Source organism: Pleurodeles waltl, chromosome 3_1, assembly GCF_031143425.1.
Source record: "Pleurodeles waltl isolate 20211129_DDA chromosome 3_1, aPleWal1.hap1.20221129, whole genome shotgun sequence".
Classification (NCBI taxonomy): Eukaryota; Metazoa; Chordata; class Amphibia; order Caudata; family Salamandridae; genus Pleurodeles; species Pleurodeles waltl.
The window spans coordinates 963,277,653-963,294,388 of record NC_090440.1 but is presented as its reverse complement, the minus strand read 5'-3'; the positions used below and the strand labels follow the sequence as shown (position 1 = coordinate 963,294,388).

The following is a 16,736-nucleotide window of genomic DNA, read 5'->3' as shown; positions in this document are numbered from 1 at the left end:
CTCCTGTAGTCACTGGAAGGACATCATGTGTGCACCCTCCCAGACATCTCCCTCCACCATGATGCCTATGCCATCCCAACGCTTAAAGCCCTCGAGAGTAGCAACCTCATGCATCCACGTTCCCCGCCATAGCGGGGTGTGCTAAGTGACCCGACCCCACCACCCCGTCAGCTTTCGGGCTGCGTGCCATCCATATAGAACCTGGACAGTAATTTCAGGTGTAGCCCTGGGGATAGGAGAGCCGTACAGCATATCATAAGTCAAGGGAATCCCATCATTGACAGTTCCAGTTGGTAGGCTGGGTCATCCCACCCCCCCGGTGAGCCATTCATTAATAGTGAGTACCTGTGCTGCCAGATAGTATAGGTATAAATTCGACATAGCCAGGGCGCGTCAAACACACCGCGCATCTCCTGGAACCAGTGCCGGGGGATCAGTTTGGGGAGATTCTGGAGGATATATAGAAAACGTGGTAGGATCAGCATTTTATACAGTGCTATTTGTCCCATAACATTAAGAGGCAGAGTGTGCCATTTTCCTAGGTCCACTCTCACTCTTCGCGCGAGCGGAGTGAGATTGAGGGCCCAGGTCATGTCGGCATCAAATACGATTTTTATGCGAGGTATGTGAAGCTTAATCGCCAGATAGGAATGGTCGTCTGGGGGGATAGGGGACACCCCTGTCTAGTACCCCTCTCAATATGTAATACCTCCGACAGCCTCCAAACACGGGCCGATGGCTCTTTGCATAATGTTTGAACCATGCATTGAAAAGGACATCCCAGGCCCACCTTCCAGAGAACCAGGACCAGATAACTCCAGTGCACCATATCAAACGCTTTTTCAAAGTCAATTAGAAGAAGGGCCGGGGGGGCACGAAGTGCTTGTCGATGTGCTAGGGCGACATGGAGCCTCCGTAAGCAGTGTCTAGTACTACGGGTTGGCATGAAGCCACAATGATTCGGATGGACTAAGTGCCACAGCACTGGCCATAGGCAGCTAGCCAGTATATTGGCATAGATCTTAAGCTCAGTGTTGATTAAGGAGATCGGGAGATAATCTGCGCAGTGCCGGGAGGGCAGCCTGGATTTAGGCAACACAACAATTGTGGCCCGGTCCAGTTCGGCAGGGAAGGCGCCTCTCTCCAGGGCCTCACCATAGAGGCCGTGAAGCTGGGGCACCAGTAGGTCTCAGAACTTGGAATAGTATTCTGCTGGATATTCATCTGGGCCTGGGGTATTTCTGGGACAAAGATTTGCAATGGCTTCCCCTATTTCTTCCAGGGTTATGGGATTGTCAAGACCTCTGCTAACCAAGGCTGAGAGGACTTGCATGTCTATCTCATTCAGTAGCGGCATCTGTTGTTCTATAATAGGTCTAGTTGCCGCCTTGTAAAGGGCAGCATAATAGTGGGCGAAGGTCTCAGCTATGTCTTGAAGAAGAGTGCGCACCTGCCCAGACTAATCCGCTATCTCGAGGATCACCCACCCTTTCAGGGGGTCGGTGGCCAACCAGTATAGGAACTTACTGTTTTTGTCCCCCCCTACCGTAAACTCGGGCCTGTGATGCCCAGCAGATCTGTTTTGCCTCCTCCAGGGAGTGGGCTCTAATTTCTTGCCTCACCATCTCCAGGGCTCGCCTGTGTCTCTCCCCCCCCCCCCCGGGGTCCAGTGCCTCGTGTTCCAGGAGGAATTCTCGGGCTTTGAGGGATGTGATATGGGCTTGTTTCTCCTTCTCCCGTCATCGCAGGAGTCCTTTCACATAACCGCAGACTGTGGCCTTACCCGCTGCCCAAAGAGTAATACGGGATTGGACCGAGCCAGTATTTTTGCTAAAGTAGAGTTTAATCTCTTTATGGGGGTCTGCGCAGTATGTCTCATCTTGGAGGAACCAAGCTTTGAGGCGCCATATAGGACTCCGGTGCTGCTCCGGATAGCCAACAAGCATCGAGATAGGCACGTGATCGGAGAGGCCCCGGGCATGTATCTGGATCTGAGTGACTAGGGGGATGTCAGTGGCCGGCGTGAGGATCACGTCTATATGGGCCTGGGTGTGGAACGCCACTGAAGTGTGGGTGTATTGCCTGTGGCAGGGGTGCGAAGCTCCCCAGGCTTATTAAGGCCCATATTCAACATTTCGTGGGTCAGAGCCTGCAAACATCTATGGTGGACATCGGACAAGGGGCCCGTAATGTCCAGACTTGAGTCCAGGATCGCGTTCATTTCACCACCCGCGGCTGTGAATCCACTGGGCATTTGGGTTCGGAGGGCGATGAGAGTGTCAAATAATCCCTCGAGCCCAGCAGGAGGGGCATATATGCTAAGCAGGTTTATGTTACATCTGTCCAGCCGTCCCATCAGGGCCACGTACCTCCCCTGCGGGTCTTCCCAGGTCTGCTGCACTGTCAAGGGGTAGCCCCGGTGTAAAAGTATCGCCACACCCGAGCCCCCCGAGTGTACCCAGAATGGTAAGTCCGAGCAAAGCCATAGTGGGCCAAGAATGGGCATGTGGACCCCAGTAACTGTGTCTCCTGGAGAAGTAGGATAGAAGGTCGGAGGCACTGTGCATGGTGCGGCACTGCCATCTGCTTAACCTTATCAAGAAGGCCATTATCATTCCAGGAGACTATTGTCGTGTGTGTCATAGATGTCTTGAAATGGGGCATCCTCCAGTATCTCCTGGACAACTGGAGGGGCACAACCCGGATCTGTGTGCAGTGTGGCGAGCAGTGGGCCTCACACTCATCCGGTGCCTGTGTGCTCTGTGTGCATCCCCTCATATGCAACCTCCAAATACTAGGAACTAGAAGCAAACAACAACACAATAATACCATTGTGTAGTGATAAGTACCTCCCAACACCCCCTCCTTATACTTCCCCTCCCAAACTGAAGAAGCATCTGTCACCCCAGAAAAACCCAACAAGTCAACAGAAAGGTAGGGTAAACCCTACAGTGGTGTGGAGTGGTGGACCCCTCCAATGCTTCAGATTTCAGCTACGTTCCATTAGTGAGCCATGTCGAGCCGATCGCCGTCCCAGGGCCTCAAAGGAGCGGGATCTGACTCAGTCTTTCTCCTTCTCCCAGAGCAAGGTGCCCCGGCGAGCTCGAGTCCCAGGAGTTCTCTCTTCTCTGAGGCGGCAATGGTGAGGGGGTGCCCGCTCCGCGGACCCAGGAGGCCCTCCGGGACCTATGCCGCTGGCGGCGGAAGCCAGCACGAGGGAGTCCCGAGCGGCCGGGACCCCCGGAGACCTCTCCAGGCCCCACGTCCAGTGATCCCTCAGGATGTGAAAGGGGCCTCCTGGCACCCCACGAAGCTGCCGCTCCTCCGTCGCCCATTCCCAGGCTGCCTCTGGTGTGTCGAAGAAGTGCACCCTACCCGCATGCAGTTCGTTGAGGCGGGCTGGGAAGAGGACCATGTACTTCAGGTTGAGCGCTCATAGTTTCTGTTTTACTTGCTCATAGGAGTGCCGCTTCATCTGGACCTCCGAGAGTAGTCCGGGAAGATCAGCATCATTGAGTTCTGATAGCAAATGTCCTGTTGAACTCGTGCCTCACGGAGCACAGCGTCCTGGTCCCATAAGTTAGGAAGGCAGGCAATCAATGCCCTGGGCACCGCCCCTTGGTGGGGCTTTGCAGAAAGAGCTCTATGGGTGCGCTCAATAGCAAACCATGTCGATAGCTTGTCCGAAGGCACCCATGTCTTAATCCATTTCTCCAGGAGCTCCACGGGTCGGAAGCCTCGACGGCCTCCGGGAACCCCACAAAGTGTAGGATATTCCATCTCAATCGGTTTTCTGCGTCCTCCACTCGCTGCTGTAGTTCATGCGCATGGCTGAGAAGGCAAGAGACCTTCGTTTTGAGATTCCGAACCTCATCCTCCACTGTCGACACACAGGTTTCAGCCTCAGTGAGCTGCTCTGAAGCATTCTTAAGGTCCTGGCGCAAGAGCGCCATGTCCACTATGACCTCTTCAATCTTATTTTCCACCACCACCTGGGAGGACTGTATGGCTCGCAGGATCTTGTCAGTGTCCCCTTTGGTCTGTCCTGCAAGGCGGGAGCCCCCACTCTCCTGTCCTCGGTCATTCTGGCCAGGATAGTGAATTTGTCAATGCGAGCTTGGGAGGAGGAGGGTTTCGCCTGCCTGTCTTTTCCCATGGCTCCACTGGTCAGATTCCACAGGTGTACTTTTATTCACAGAGCACCAGGGAGCTCCGGAGCCCGTTCGGCCTGGCCCAACGAAATCCAGCCACAAAGGCCTTTTCGCCTTGCAGGATCAGCAAACGGGTCCCACTGGCTAGCTCCACCGCATTCCTGGGGTCAGGGAGCCGGCCAGGCCAGACCGCCCCCCCCTTCCAGTGCGGGCCCTCCTACCCTCTGTGGACCCAAACACAGCCCAGAAGTCACAATGCCGCATAGGCTGTCTCCAGGCCTCAGAGGGTGGCAGTCTTCACAGTTCAGGGCACCTCCAGGAAGGAACAGGCATGGGAGGGCCCACACAGTCTCCCTCGCGACCCGACATCCGCATGGCCCCCAGCGCCGAATGCGCCTCCACCACAGGTCACTCATTAGTCCGCTGCCCTTTTAGTGTCCTTTCAGTACTTGGCGCATCAGCGCCAGAACCGCCAGAGCCTCCAGAGGTGTTGCAGGCACGACCGCCGATCTGCGACCCATCGCCCCATGTAGGCTGTGACCGAGCCACCGCCGTCACAGCGGGTGTTTGCCTCCTGGACGTCCGCGCCGAGGGCCACCCAAGTCTCTGTGGGGTAGCCACGACCGGCCGGCAACCAAGTCCCAGGTCTACGCAGCGCCGCAGCGCCCTGTCCCAGAGGCGATCAGGCTGCTGCGCCGGGCTCCGTCTCTTGGGCACCCCACCTCCAAACGCCCTGCGGCCCCACTCAGCCAGGTGGGGGGCAGGTACGGTCCCTCTTCATGTGGCGGCCCCATGCTCGGCAAGCGGTCCAGCCCATGCGCTGGGTTCAGCAGGTGCCCGCCATCTTGGGCACCCGCCCGACAGGATCTTTGTTGTCCGAAACACCAGGCCACTGGCAGTCTGGCGATCCCCTTTTAGTCCCCCGGCTCTCCCGACCTCAGCAGGGCCCCAGGGAACGACCCTGGCATGGCGTGGATAGCGGCGGATGACGGAGGGGTACAGAGCACTCTCACAGTACTGCCGCCATCTTGACACCCCAAGCCACACCCCTGGGAGTCCCATCATTAAGTGATACAATTAGAGTCACCAAGAGCATTAAAACAGCAATTAGATCTGCAAAGGATTTGGAACACGTGCAGGTTAATCAAGTATATGTGCTTCAAAGATTTGATGACAAAGGTAAAATGAATAAAGTGTCATCAAGTAATGGGGATCATGTTAAAACAAAAAGATTTTTTTAAACAAACAAATGTATGTTTCAGATGTGGGTACCTGCCACATCAGAAAGGGGGGGGGAATACGTCCAACGAAGAATGTTCAATGTAGATTGTGTGGCAAAATGGGTCATTTTGCCAAAGTATGTCAAATTATCAGATGTAAGAACACTAATGTTGGTGCAGTGGTTGAAGAGTGTGAGGAGGGGATGGATGATTTGATGAATGACATGCAGGAAATGGTGTAGGCTGTTGACAAAGGTGACATAACGAGTAGAAATCCTGAACACTGTATTAATCCATACATATTGGTACACATTGGTGAGAAACATATAACATTGTTGGTAGATTCAGGTGCCAGGATCACTATGATGACTCAGGATTTGTTTGAGCAAAATTGGGGTACATGTAAGCTGAATCTGCCTGATAGATCACCTGTTTCATACGAGAGAGGAGGATTGATTTTTTGGGGATTTTTGAAGATATTCTTGTATTCAAAGGACGACGGATTTATGGGAAGGTATATGTGGTGGTCAAAGCTTTAAATATATTGGGTTGGTTTCATCAAGGTTTGTTTGGTATGGTTTTCCGTCCTGGTACGTATGAGCAAGTGTCATAAGAGATTCCACTGATATTGAACATTTGCTAAATTAGTTTCCAAATGTTTTTTCAGGAGAACTAGGGAAGACAAAAGTTTCAAACATAAAATAAAAGTCAAAGACAAGGCCATTCCCATAAAACATAAATTGAGAAGTGTACTGTTCAGTGTCAGGTATGAATTAGAAAAAGAATTGGAGAATTTGCATAAGAAAGGTATCACCTGTTGAGTCCTCTTTGTGGTTGTCTCCTTTGGTGGCAGCAAAGAAGAAAAACAGAGAGTTGAGAGTGTGTGTTGACTTGAGGGCTCTCAACAGGGAAATCTGGGTAGACTCACATCCTCTGCCAAAAAATAGTGAAATACTTTCTTGTATAGCTGGGGTGAAATTTTTCACAAAACTTGACTTAGCTTCTGCTTATCACCAGGTAGAATTGACACCTGATTCACATCATTACACTGCGTTTGTATCTCCTTGTGGGACATACCAGTACTGCCGGATGCCTTTTGGTCTAGCAACGGCATCATCAGTTTTTCGAAGAATAATGTCTACATTACTTGGAGATATTAAAAAGGTGTGTGTGTTTCAAGATGATATGTTAATTCATGTGGGTGATCGTCATGAACATGATGTGATTTTAGGTCAAGTACTTAAAGTGTTCGATGATGCTTAAAAAGGGAAAAGTATCAGTTTTTGCAAACATCTGTGGAATATTTTGGTCATATTATTACGGCTGAAGGTGTGTATCCTAAATCAGGTCTTGTAGAGGCGATATTAAGGGCACCTGCACCTCAAAACAAAGTGGGTGTTAAATCTTTTCTGGGGCTCTGAGAGTTCGATTCAAGATTTATTGAAAATTTTGCTATTTTGAATTTGCTGAAAATCAAAACAGAGTTTATGTGGGATGCTAAGTGTGTAGAAGCATTCAACAACATTAAACAAGAATTAAGTCATGTTAAAGTTTTACAATCGTATGAACCCAATCTAAAATGTTGTTTGACAGTTGATACCAGTAAGTCTGGAGTGGGATCAGTTTTTTAACACAAGCTGGTGGGAAGCAGGAACATACCACTGGTTTTGCGTCACGAGTTCTTAGACTGAATGTAGTACACTATTCAGTGATAGAGAAAGAATTGTTGGCATGTTGGTGGGCCATTGAAAAATTTAAATCTTATCTTTGGGGCAGACATTTTTTGTTGCAAACTGACGATAAACCATTGGTTTCAATCCTCAATGGTACCAATGTCAGAAGTAGCACAGCAAGGATTGCAAGATTTGCTGCCAAATTAATACAGTTTGATTTTACTGTAATACACATTTCTGGGGGGAGGAATGTGAGAGCAGATTATCTCTCTAGGAATCCGGTTGAAGAGAAAAATGGAGAAGAAGACAACATTCAGGATGAAGATTGTTTCATGGCTGCTATAGATTTGGAACGAACAGGTTTGTTTTCAGAGGTGCAATGGAAACAAGCTTCTGTTAATGACGCTCTACTGTCTAAAGTCATGACTAATGCTAAGGAAGGATGGCCTCATGAGGAGGGTTTGGATTTAAATTCTCAACCATTTTTTAAGGTGTCGGATGAGTTAACTATTGAAGATGGGGTACTAATGAGGAGTGATAAGATAGTACCTCCAGATGCTATTAGATGTGTCATTTTAGAAAAAGCACATGAAGGACCTTTGGGTTCCACACTTACCAAAAGGAGGGTGAGAGAATACTATTGGTGGCCGCAAATGGACATGGACATTGATGCTTGAGTCACAAATTGCCCAATGTGTACTACATGTGACAAGTCACTGAGGACATCCACACCTCCATTGAACCCAACTGAATGTCCTTCTGATCTGTGGGAAATGTTTGGCATTGACTTATTAGGGCCTTTTAATTCTCTTCCACCTAAGTCACAATATGTGTATGTTATGGTGGATTACTATTCCAAATGGCCACATGTAAAATTTGTGGGTGAAGCTAATTCTAAATCTGTGGTGTCTTTTCTAAAAGATATTTTCTTGGATGAAGGTTTTCCTAAGAAGCTGGTTTCCAATAATGGGGTACAAATTGTATCCACTGAAGAAGAGTGTTTTCTAAAGGAATGTGTGATTAAGCATTTGAAGAGTTCACTTCACCAACCAAAAACTAACGGTTTGGTAGAACGTTTCAATGGTGTGGTTGGTGAATGTGTGCAATGAGCTATAGCTATTGGGTTTGTGATTGAAGCTGCTGTGCAAAGCATGTTGTGGTTTTACAGAACAACACTCCATTCGAGCATGGGGGTATCTCCATTTGAAGCTCTTAGAGGAAGGAAACCTGACACTTTGTTTAGGCCTGCTTGGTTGTCCAAATTCTTTAAACATTCAACATGTACATCAGATATTCACATTAAGGTTCATTCTAATGTTGAGAAAGCTCAAGGTAGACCAAAAAACATATTATGATAAGAACAGAAATGTGAAGAAGGTTCAGTTTGTAGTTGGTGACTGGGTACATGTCAAGTTACCTAGTTTTGTCAAGAAGTGTGACCCAAAGTATTCCAAACCATTAAGGGTTGACAAAGTGTATGGCAATGCTATTCGCGTGAATGGACAAAACTGTTGAAATGTGGGAAAAGTAGCCAAACTTACATCGGAATCTAAAGACATGCTAGTTGTTGACTGTATATATATATATAGTGGGCACCTTGTGGTACTTACACTCTGTGCCAGGTCATGTTATCCCTTATTAGTAGAATAGAGGTGTTTCTAGCAGCTTAGGCTGATAGAAGGTAGCTATGGCAAAGCAGCTTAGGCTGAACTAGGAGACATGCAAAGCTCCTACTATACCACTTATATCATATATAGCACAATATCATAAGAAAACACAATACTCAGAGTTACTAAAAAATAAAGGTACTTTATTTTTATGACAATATGCCAAAAGTATCTCAGAGAATACCCTCACTTAGGAGATAAGTAATATACACAAGTTATATGTACACAAACCCAAAACAGGTAAGTAACAGTAAGAAAAGTAGTACAAACAATATAGAATCACAATAAGATGCAATAGGTGAACATAGGTCTAGGGGCAACACAAACCATATACTCCAAAAGTGGAATGAGAATCACAAATGGACCCCAGACCTATGGGAAGTTGTAGAGGGTCACTGGGACTGTAAGAAAACAGTAAGGGTGTCCAAAATACCCCACCCCAAGACCCTAGAAAGTAGGAGTAAAGTTACCCTACTACCCCAGAAAGACACAATAGTCGTGATAGGGGGATTCTGCAAGAACCACAAGCACCAGCAAAACACTGAAGACGGATTCCAGGACGTGAGGACCTGCAAGGCAAGGGGACCAAGTCCAAGAGTCGCGATAGTGTCCAGGGGGGGCAGGAGCCCAGGAAACCCTGGATGAAGGTGCAAAAGGGCTGCCTCCGGGTGGAAGAAGCCAAATATTCTGCAACAACGAAAAGGGATAGGAACTTCTCCTTTGGATGGAAGATATGCCACAGCATGCTGGATGTTGCAGAAGTGTTTCCACGCAGAAATACCGCAAACAAGCCTTGCTAGCTGCAAGGGTCGTGGTACAGGTTTTTGGGTGCTGCGGCGGACCAGGAAGGACCAGGATGTCGCCCCTTGGAGGAGAAGACAGAGGGGGTGCTCAGCAACTCAGAGCCCCCGCAGAAGCAGGCAGCACCTGCAGAAGTAACGGAGCAGGCACTTGGAAGTTCTGTGAACTCAGAGTCACAAAAGGAGGGTCCCAGGACGTCGGAGTCCAACTCAGAGGGTTGAGCACTGCAGGACGGAGTGCTGGGGACCCAGGCTAGGCTGTGTACAAAGGAATCCTTCAAGAAGTGCACAGAAGCCGGAGCAGCTGCAAATCACGCAGTACACAGGTTTTTCTGTCTGCCGTGAGAAGGCAATGACTTACCTCCACCAAACTTGGACTGAAGGATCACTGGATTGTGGGGGTCACTTGGATCCAGCTCCTGTGTTCCAGGGACCACGCTCGTCAGGATGAGAGGGGACCCAGAGGACCAGTGATGAAGTCTTTTGGTGCCTGCGTTAGCAGGGGGAAGATTCTGTCATCCCACAGGAGATTTATTCTTGGCTTCCAGTACAGGGTGAAGGCTGACAACAGTCAGAGCATGCACCACCAGGAAACAGTCGAGAAAGCCGGCAGGATAAGGCGCTACAATGTTGCTGGTAGTCGTCTTGCTACTTTGTTGCGGTTTTGCAGGCGTCCTGGAGCAGTCAGTGGTCAATCCTTGGCAGAAGTCGAAGAGGGAAGTGCAGAGGAACTCTGGTGAGCTCTTGCTTTCGTTATCTGACGAATACCCCAGAGGAGAGACCCTAAATAGCCAGAAAAAGAGGTTTGGCTACCAAGAGAGGTAAGAACTTATCAGAAGGGGTCTCTGACGTCACCTGCTGGCACTGGCCACTCAGAGCATTCCAGTGTGCTCCCAACACCTATAAATCCAAGATGGCAGAGGTCTGGGATACACTGGAGGAGCTCTGGGCGCCTCCCCTGGGAGGTACTGGTCAGGGGAGCGGTCACTCCCCTTTCCTTTGTCCAGTTTCACGCCAGAGCAGGGCTGGGGGATCCCTGAACTGGTGTAGACAGGCTTATGCAAAGATGGGCACAATCTGTGCCCATCAAAGTATTTCCAGAGGCTGGGGGAGGCTACTCCTCCCCAGCCCTCACACCTATTTCCAAAGGGAGAGGGTGTAACACCCTCTCTCAGAGCCAATCCTTTGTTCTGCCTTCCTGGGCTGGGGCTGCCCAGACGCCAGGAGGGCAGAATCCTGTCTGAGGGGTTGGCAGCAGCAGCAGCTGCAGTGGAAACCCCGGAAAGGCAGTTTGGCAGTACCCAGGTTCTGTGCTAGAGACCCGGGGGATCATGGAATTGTCCCCCCCAATACCAGAATGGTATTGGGGTGACAATTCCATGATCTTAGACATGTTACATGGCCATGTTCTGAGTTACCATTGTGACGCTACACATAGATAGTGACCTATGTGCAGTGCAAGCGAGCAATGATATCCCCGCATTTACAAAGTTCTGGGAATTTTCCCTGAACGATGTGGGGGCACCTTGGCTAGTGCCAGGGTGCCCACACACTGAGTAACTTGGCACCCAACCTTCACCAAGTGAGGGTTAGACATATAGGTGACTTATAAGTTACTTATGTGCAGTGAAAAATGGCTGTGAAATAACGTGGACGTTATTTCACTCAGGCTGCAGTGGCAGGACTGTGTAAGAATTGTCTGAGCTCCCTATGGGTGGCAAAAGAAATGCTGCAGCCCATAGGGATCTCCTGGATCCCCAATACCCTGGGTACCTAAGTACCATATACAAGGGAATTATATGGGTGTACCAGTGTGCCAATGAGAATTGGTCAAATTAGTCACTAGCCTGCAGTGACAATTTTAGAAAGCAGAGAGAGCATAAACACTGAGGTTCTGGTTAGCAGAGCCTCAGTGATACAGTTAGGCACCACACAGGGAACACATACAGGGCATACACTATGAGCACTGTGGTCCTGCCTAGCAGGATCCCAGTGACATAAGGGCAAAAACAAACATACATACAGTGAAAATGGGGGTAACATGCCAGGCAAGATAGTACTTTCCTACATTGACCAACATAGTGTCTTGGAACAGACTGTAAGTTTGCAGACGTTCTCAAATGTTCAAAGGTGTAATGAGGAAAGAACAGAGGTTCACAAGGGTGCTGATAGGAGAAGTGTTAGGGCTCATAATCTACCTTTGAGGTACTGTTAAGGGAGAGGACGTTTTGTGTTTTAAGTTTGTTTCTGAGTTTTGTGGTGGTTAATATATATATATATATATATATATATATATATATATATATATATATATTTATATGGAAAACTAAGTGTAGTATTTCATTCCTTGTTTTTTAAGTGTGCAATATTGGAGTTTATGAATGTGGTTACAAAATATGTGGCGTTAAGCTGGGTCTATGTTTTATAGTCTGTTTATCTCTTTAGTTGCCACGTGCAGGGTTGAGAGGTTGGAATTAGAACAATATGGGAGGAGAATAGGACGGTTGGAGAGCGAGTAGATGGGTGACAGCTCGCACAGCACTGGGGTGATTATTCTGTACATTTGAATTTAAACAAAACAGTTTTTATTTCAACATGACCAGTGTGATTTCAGCTCATTTCAGTCTGACACATAGTCAGGAGTTGTAGCCCTTAGCAATTTTGCCACATTAATATACATCTGACATGAACAGAGAATGTTTACAGGGCAAGTCCTACTTGATTGTAGCCCCTCTGGTTCCAAGTACTATAAAAGGGAGGGTCAGGACAGGCACAGATCTCCTGTCAGAGAATCAGTCTGGCTAGACATGTCTCGGCCAATCGTTTGAGAACACGGAAAAAGTGGTGAGTGAAATGCTTGAACCAATCTCAGTCACTGGTTGTTATTGTGGGCAGCATTCCACACCATTGACTTTTTGCATACTCTGCCACAGCAGACAATGATCAACCATACTTCACCATCGCTGGGAGCAGAAGGAACCGCAGACATGTTTCGGTCTTGTTGGGCTCATGAGTGAGATTAGTGCGCTGTAACGTGAGTTCTAAGGCACAGAAAGTGGATCATTAACACAACATTGTGGTAAACAACATCGTTGACAAAAATATTGTGTCAAGAATAATATTTACCATAATTTACCATAATTCTGAACTACTATACTTAAAATGGTAAGTTTAAAAATATAGGGAAAAAATATTGTTGGCACCAATATTATCTAAAAATGTACATAAATATTGTTTTTTTAATGTAAATAAAGTTTAAACTAGTAAATGTTACATCTTTTAATATATAAATGTAATATTATAGGGTAAATTAAATTCCTGTACTTTTTACTACTACATAACTATGTACTTATATAAACAAACACACATATATATGTACGTATGTATATTATTATTATATGTATATATATGTGTGTGTGGGTGTGTGTGTGTGTGTATATATATATATATAAATAAATACATATATATTCACACTCTGTAAGAAATGCCCCAAGTAAGCCGCTATCTCCGTCTTCCAGTGACTGCGATGGCTTGGGGCCTCTGTCATGCATGACAAAGGGCTCAAATCCCCGTGGGGAAGAAGGGACGCAGCACACCAGTTTATTCGTGCACACAGGAACTATGTGTTTCGGCTATCCCAAAGCCTTTGTCAAATCAGAATAATGCACTCCCTGACCCATAGAAATAAGCATGTTGGTTCGGAAATATGGAAGACATACTTTCAATTGTGATGCAATACTTCATAATAGATTAAACTTTTATTGAATTCAATAAGGTGTATGTGACAACAACATTTCACATGATCATCAAATCAAGATTTCTTTTCACATTAGGATCAAACAAGAAAATGTCATGATAATCATCAATACTTCTCCTATAACATTATTTAAAATAAATAATTTGTTTTTATAAATAAATCATTAAAAATGATATTTTCAACCACTATATCATTGAAAACGATATTAATACATCAACATTATTTAAAACTATACTACTTACCTCAAAAAATAATATTCTTGTAAACAGTATTTGCGCATCACAATATTTGTGTGTCACAATATTTTATTTCCAATATATCTGTTTCCCAATATTTTTAACTCAATATTTTGTCCAAACATCAAAGAAGCTATCGGAATCATGTCTGGTCATACCAGTCCTTCCACTTAGGGCCTCATTACCAGATATATGGAGTTTGGAGAGGTGCAGGTAAAAGAATAGAATCACTGAGCTGGGATAGAATCACTGAGCTGCTCAACGCAGTGACAAATGGTAGCAGGTGGGGACAGAATGGTGTCAATGAGTAGATCAGGCCCCATGCTTGTTGCATGGATCATTACATTATGCCCTGTGGTGCCCCTAGCCTGAATTCACACATGGTTTCACCACTGTCAGAAACTCACCTGGTAAAGGCCTGGTGTTCCTGCACCCAGGGTTACCAGGTATAGGAATACCAAGCATCTTAGAATGTCGCTGCGCAAAAGTGATGGTGGAAACGCACTACTTAATCTCAGCCACTGATAAATGCCCCAGCCATATTCTAGTACATTGTGTTTTTTGCTCACTGTGTACCAATCAGAACCTTGGTGTGCAACTGGGAAGGGAGTACAGCCTAGTGTTGGTTGGGCTTGCAAGAGCAAAAGGAACAAATAGTGATGATTAAATTAATTTGGCCAAAAGAGCTGAACTGGCAAAAGCGTAGATGCAAGGAAATCAGAATCTTGCTTCCCAGAGGTAACTTTGACTTTTATTGCTTCTGGCTGATTCAGAGGTCTTCAATGAGTTTAATAATAATTAACCATCAAGCATTCCAACAAACCACATGTGCTATCAGTGAGTTGTTAAACCGGATATACCTGCTGGTGAGGCACCTGACACCACTTAGAATCATGCTCTAACCCACAGGTCTGTATACTAATACTCATGACTCTCCACTAAGTTGTTGACATCTTGTTAATGCTTTGGTGGGTGTCCTTGTGGTCAACGGACCCTGAGCTCTATTAATCCTGGTCACATATGGCCACCTGATCAGTTCCCACACTTGGCACTTCTAGGTTAATACAAAGCCACAGATCCCGTTTCCCGCTTTCATTTGCAGAGCCTGAATGATATCAGTATTGGTCTTTGCAGCTGTGAGGGCTCTATGCCCAAGGTACCCACTCTTACCTTCCTTGAGTCTAGTATATCTTGTTTTCAACTCTACATTTTGCAACAAGATCATAGTCAGATTCATATTTCAATATCAGAACTGCTCGCGGTACATGCAATGTTCACCCTCCTTCCCTCATTCTTCCCGAACTAACCCACTTCTTCACTTTCTCCAAATTTTCCTTCCTTCCTTCCTCCATCCAATTCTCCTAGCTCATCCTCTCAATCTCACTTCCCACATTCTTCATCTCCCGCTATGACTCCTCCTTTCCCTACATACATGCCACCATTACCTCTACACCCTACCTTTTTATACCATATCTTCCCCGTCTTTTTCATTCTCCACCTCATTTACCAATTACAGATCTTTGAAAGACCTTGTGTTACATTATTGTTAACATGTAAAGTGCATCTATACCTTTGGTGACCATGCGCTATATAAATCAGTGAAATAAATAAATTTAGAGTCACATGTACAAAGGTTTTTAGCAGTTGCAAATGGTCGGATTCTCATAATCAGGCCCTTTGCGACCACTAAAAACCATTTAGGGATGTACAAACCCTATTATGGGATTCGGTAACCAATTACCGAACTGCAAAATAGATTTGGGATTCAGCATTAGGAAGGAGCGTGTTAAGGATGTACCTTCCTAATAGTCACTCGAAGGGGGACATATGAATGTTTTGCAACCAGAATGCGTCCGCAAAACATTTGCAGTTTACTATCAACTTCAAATTGGTAGCAACCTGTTCTCAAATGGGAAGGGGACACCTTCCCCTTTGTGAATGTGGGCACAAACATTTTTTAATAGCAGGCAGTGGTCCCACGTTTCACTGCCTACTCTTAAAAAAATGAAAAGAAAACTTTTAATTTTTGTATTTTGAAATGCATCCTGTTTCCTTTAAGGAAAACGGGTTGCAGTTCAACAAAAAAATTGCTTTATTTAAAATTTAGAAAGCAATCACAATCATGGTGGTCTGCTGACCCCAGCAGGCCACCATCCCTTAGATTTCAGGCAATTCCCAGTGAGGAGCAAATTGCGAGATGAGGTAAGTCAATTTGCGACCCACTGGGAAAATGCTAAATGTGTCTGAGACACATCGCTGTTTGTGACTTCCTAATTGCGACTCGTAAAGATTCACAATTAGGAAGTCGCAAACGGGGTTCTTCATACATGTGGCACTTAGACCGGACAAATTGTCCGCCTGCCTACAAGGAATGTCTCTTGCCGCCTGTCTGAGGGCACTCTGGGTTATGAACGGAGTTATGGGTGAGGCTGCTGCCTTCAAAGCAGTGGAAGTTTGCTGAATGTGTGCCATGATTAAAAAAAAACACTAAGCAATCTTTCTCTGATTCAAGGCTTCAATGGTCCTGATTAGGCCAGGGCAAAACTTTAATTATGTCAGATTAAACAGAGTCATTTTGGTAATTTCATGGTACTCTTGTAATGTTAAATTATTGAGAATTACACAATTACACCTGTTTGTGTAATCTGGGGCAAAAATGACTACCCAAGATCACTAGAACACAGAGTGAGTAGATGTTGCCTGCTGCTCTTATGTTGCATTTAGTGCTATTTTTGAAGCACAAAGCACATCCTTGTGTCCATTTTGGATGTACGGGTGAATTTTGTGCTATGAAAATAATGCAAGGTTCCACTCCTTGCGTAATTCCTAGTAATCTTGCATAATTTTGCTGCAATTTAATGTATTTACACTACCGCAAATTAAGCTAGTGATGCCCACTCCTAGGCTTGACTCAATTGCACCATGTATGTTCTATTTTCTCTTCACTTTGCCACACATTACATGATATGCGCCTTGCTAACACGGTTGCCACCTTTTTCACAGATTAATACCAGCCACATGTTCATATTTTGATGTTCTGCAGGGTCCAGGAGCTAGTATTTGATTTGTTAAAATCTTCTTTATTATGGCTATTCTCCTTCTGATAGCCTTAAATAAAAAATTAGGGATGTTTTGCGTAGCTAAAAAATACTATTCAATTTCTTATTGTGTTTACTGCTTCATGTTCAAATTTTAGAACGGAATAAACACCAGCCTTTTGTAGTGTTTCCTA

General features: G+C 46.0%; 1 protein-coding gene across 1 annotated transcript in view; it reads right to left on the bottom strand.

Moving 5' to 3' along the window:
- LOC138284823 (mucin-2-like) overlaps positions 1-16,736 on the bottom strand; it is a 53,452-nt gene that overhangs the window by 13,299 nt on the left and 23,417 nt on the right. The gene's annotated exons all lie outside the window — the stretch shown is intronic.